At 38.7% G+C, this 4,973-nt stretch overlaps 1 long non-coding RNA gene across 1 annotated transcript; it reads left to right on the plus strand.

Annotated features, from left to right (window-relative positions):
- Positions 1-406: 406 nt before the first annotated feature.
- On the plus strand, positions 407-2,558 carry LOC113035123 (uncharacterized). Its single transcript, XR_003274289.1, has 3 exons — positions 407-1,022; positions 1,564-1,635; positions 2,311-2,558. It is a non-coding gene; the product is annotated as an uncharacterized LOC113035123 (long non-coding RNA).
- Positions 2,559-4,973: the final 2,415 nt, after the last annotated feature.

The raw sequence follows: 4,973 nt of genomic DNA on the forward strand, positions 1-4,973 counted from the left end.
ACAATATCATTTTTCAGTTAGTTTAGGATATACACTGTGAGTACTTCTATTAATGAAGCCACTGAGATGCCAAGTTGGGCACTTTACTGAGATTCTGAAATCAACCTTCCTTTGTGAATGCTGATTTTATTAAAGCAAACAGGAATGACAGTAGTCATGAAGCAAGAGTGATGAGATAGTAAACAGAAAATATTTGAGCCCTACTCACCCTCTCCCCTGCATGCCAGGGAGTGACCAGGTAGGTAATGTGAAACCACACTCATTGTGCCCACTACTGCAGACTGATATCACCATAGTGACAAATGAAGCTCAAAACAATAAAAGGAAAAAAACCTAATACAATACAATCCGTATTTTGATATTGATTTAAATGGTCCTGTTTGTGATGCGAAACGTATGTAGTTGCACCAGTGTTTTTAAAACTAAAATCATGTTTAAAGATTCTTACCACATACTATAAGTGAGTTGTTATTACAGAAGCAGTTACTTTGACTCTGTTGAGCCTCTAACTCCCTGTTTGCCAAAGTGAGCATGTGTAGAGTTCTTAGCACAGCAACACAACTTGCCAAAGGGCCGCTGAGCGAGGGAACACAGCAGAATAAATTATGATGATACTAACCAAGGAAACAATGACTGACGTTTCCAGCTGGAGGGGTAACAGACTTCTAGTATAAACAGATTTCTGAACAGCCCAGTTCAATGTGGAACATACTGCTGTAGTGGCCTCAGGGGGAAACAGATTATACTTTAATGTACATTAAAATTCGTGTCTCATGTTTATAACACCTAAACAGCAGTCATTAGCAAAGATATGAGTTACAAGTTGTACTTTGGTCTTTATTTCAACCTAGGAGTGACATCTTTTTGTGCGAGGGCTAGCTCACTTTTATCCTCTCATCACCTCACTATAAGTGCTACATTTGTTTTCACTCTCTGTGCCCTCCTTGGAAATGAGAGCACTTTCCATCCAGTTGTCCATCTCCTGGGAAGGCCATCCAGACATTAATGGACCATTTAAGCAGGTAAATGTAATTTCATGCTGATTCAAACAAAGTTACACTGTCTAAAGCTGTAATGGCATGTAATGCCGCTGCGTGCTGAGTCATAGAGATAAGCGTACAATGCTCCGATCCTAATGTAGTTTGAGCTTGCCATGACTCAGCTGTTATTATGGTCGAGTAAAACGAACCACAGAGCAGCACTGATTATCAGCTTTGTTTTGAACCACAACTGATCATTCATGTGACAGCAGATTAAAGCTATAAATCAGCAGATACATCCATCTAATAACAATAAATCTAATAACTATAATTAAGTTGTGCCAATTTTGGCCTTGTGGGTTTCTTTTTCATTGCATAGCGATTTTCTGTGAGCTATGGGGTAATTTATTTTTGACAAGAACGTAAGAAATACAAACAAAAATAATGTTATTAAAGATTTACTGGTGGTTTTCAGATAAATGTTTAGTCTCAACACTGTAAATCCTCCATTTAATGAGGTGTTTTTGTAGTTTAGTCAGAACTCCAAGCACAGCTTGATCTAACCTTTTGTTTCACTACATAGACAACAAAGATGAACAGCTGAGAAACTGGGTCAAAGAAGAAAGGTCATCTGGAACAATGGGAACTTGGCAAAGTAAATCCCTCATCACAACTACGGCACCTTAATTACTTGATTATTTTTTATTTTCAAGGTACAAAGTGTTACTTTTGGTATTTTTGTGAAACTGAGTAGAGCTGACGTGGAAGATAAACACAATTACAGGCCAAAGAAGGAGAGCGATGACAGTTTGAATTATAGATACTTTCCACGCTAACCTTAATTACATGAATGCAAGACAAAAACATATCAACACTTGAAGTTTAAAGTAAACCTGACTTCCATATCAGCCTGAGTAGTTTTTCTTTTGAGAGACATCATCAGTCATACTTGAGCACAGACACGCTATCGCGATCACAGAGGCACTTGTTTTTTTTGTCAAAGCCCTCTGGCAGTAGTTAACATTTCAGTGCTCCGTGGCTGTTTTAAGGGGATTCCTGACCTAGAGTACAAGTTTCTTCAGGTTTCATCATACGTCAGAAAGAGCTGAAATGAAAGGAATTTGATTTTTTTTGCAGTCAAAAACAAAACACAGACAAAAAATACATGTTGAACCTCACCTGTAATAATTGCACTGTTATTGCTTTGCTCTGGGAATGGCCACTTTATCACGATTATAGTTCCTGTCATGGCAGAAGAATAGAAGAATTCTACCGTCTGCCTGTTTTTGTACTTTAAGTAACTCCCTTCTTTTGCTCTGCTCCTCCATAGCAACCTCAGCACACTGAGACTGGATTGACTGGAGAGATCGGGCAACCTCTGGACATTGCAGTGTCAGCAACAGCGAGGCAAGTGTAGACTCTCAGCATATCTACCATTCACACTGTGCTTGCTAGATATAGGCCAAGATGGATACACAATTTTCTCATAAGCCTTCTCTCTCACTGATACACATAGAGAAAGGGAAGATGAATACAGATATTTTCATTTGCATATGTGGCATATAAATGTATGCAGAGACACGGGGAAAGCCTGTCTCTGCAGCCCGGCTATAAAAGTGCAAGACACCTCAAGAGGAAAATCAAAATGCTAAAATCAATAGCGGCCTCTTTGTCATGTTTGCATTGCAGGCAGCATTAATTTTCACAGAAGGCAGCCACCTGTGATGGGAGTGTTTGGCATGAAAAACACTATAATGAAAAATACAATACAACATCATTGATGGTTTTTCCTTGAATACGGCAAGCTGAAAGCACAATGAGTCTCTGCCAATTAAAAGACGTCATATTTATTTACTCTACAATCATAGGTTTCTATGAGCTCTGCGGTGTTTGCAGACTGGATTAAATGACTATGAGAAGGCAGTTCATTTGAATACACCTCCAACAAGAGAAACTTTTCCAAAATGTTAGAAATAATTACGCCGAATGTGAATTTCTTCTAAAAACATATGCATATTTCCAGGTGATAAATATCACTATAAACTAAAATAATTATAGGCATCATTCGTCCCGCGTGTCTATTTGGGGAGCTCAATCACATAAACCAAACTGAGGATTTTTAGATAGTTTCCGATGTGGACTACTGTCTGTTGGGTGCTACATGTTAAGTAAAATCAACTCTGGACAATGTCTTGACCTGATTCCTCCCACAATGTCTGCGATTGAATTGTGACAACAGCAAAATGCGAAAAGCAAAAATGATAATGAAACAGTATGTTGCCTAAATTTGGTGAAAAAAGTGACCAAATTGTTCCCCTTTCCTCTGCTCCCTTCTCATTCTCTTCTCAAATCACAATAAATCCTTATAAATTATAAATAAATGAAAGGTTCACTAAGTTGTAGCTCTGCTAAAGACAATCCAGTTGCTTGCTCTGCTCACTTGTTTATTTACATTATTTAGTAATGCAATTCACACCACAAACATTATAACCACCAGTAAAAGAGGAGCCCTCAATCCCCACACCTCTTTATCAGTCAGGGTGCACCTGTCTGGACCTGACCTGATTACTGAGGAAAGTAGGTCTGAATTTAACACTCATTGTTGTCAGACTACCCGAAAGGACAAAAGTAAAAACGAGCCCCTCACTCTTCTGTCTACAGCTTGGATACAGTTTCTGGCACCTATATTCTTGTCTTTGAAAGAGACGACATGTGGACAGTTTTGTAGATAGGTTGGATATTTGCTTTGTTTAAACCGTAGAACTTGACTGGAGTTATTGTAGGGTGCTTATTCGTTGAAGTAGATGCATGTGTATGTACACCTAGGTGCCCATTAAACACTTTATCCATGTTGGTGTGTGTGAGATGTGTTGATGTTTGACAAGTTTGTTATAGACCACAACTAGCTTGCTGGTATTGATTTAGATCATTTATATCTAATTGACTGACTAATTTAAAAATGCAATATCTGGGCTGCTCCTTTCTAGTTCTTAGAACAGTCCTCTGTTAGTTTTTTGAGGTAGTTCCCACAAGCACCAGACAAGGAACTAGCTGCCAGAAAGGAAACATAGCCCAGATAATAACATAATAACAATATGCTTCTATGGTGATTAACTGACAAAACAGATTTAAAAATTAGCTTTTAAGGTCTTGGTATAGGTGTTGTTAAGGTCTTGAAAAAGATTTTTTGTGCTGCAGGCACAGTTTGCTGCAAAAGGACAAGAGCTTAAAAGTTATTGTCATAATGTTAACCTTAATTCAAGATATTGGTTTCTCATACTGAAATGTGAGTTGAGATGATATAGACGGGGTCATAAATGAATGGATACTAAACATGACGCTATACATTGGAGGCTTGTTTTCATGGAAGGAGCAGCAACCAGCAGCAAACGTAATGATTGATTTTTTGCGAAGCATTGCTTAATTTGTATGGAGCTCTTCTCTTTGTGAGCCTGGGATAGGAACCCCCTGTAGAGCTGTCTGTCAGGCCCTATCTGGCCTCTGCATACAGCACATCGATCAGTGACGTTCAATTCAAAGCATGATGGATTTGAGAAGACACTTAAATGCAGTTGCTTGCAGCGTAGTTACATTTCAGTAGCTTACATGTCTGAATTACTGCTGTGGTCAAGCTTATGCCTGAGAGATGCATGGTCAATAACAGAGCCTAAGCCATGTCAGTGGCTCAAGCAATGGTTGGGTAAATGCTGCAATGTTAGCCTGTCGTCCATTCAGCCCCTCTGTTCCAACTGAAATATCCCTATAGCTTTTGGGTAGATTGCTATAAATTGTTCGTAAGCATTCATGGTCCCCGGAGGATGAATTATGTTCACTGTGATGAACACCTGACACTACTTGCCACCATTAATTTTCTGTTTTTAAATTTATATGAAATGTCTTAAAAGCTATTTGATGGAAAGCCAATGCTTCTGGTCAATCATGATGTCTCCAGAGATCTCCATGGATTTATCGCTGTGTACTAAAATTGATGGG

The sequence above is a fragment of the Astatotilapia calliptera genome, chromosome 13 (genome assembly GCF_900246225.1).
Source record: "Astatotilapia calliptera chromosome 13, fAstCal1.2, whole genome shotgun sequence".
Taxonomy (NCBI): domain Eukaryota; kingdom Metazoa; phylum Chordata; class Actinopteri; order Cichliformes; family Cichlidae; genus Astatotilapia; species Astatotilapia calliptera.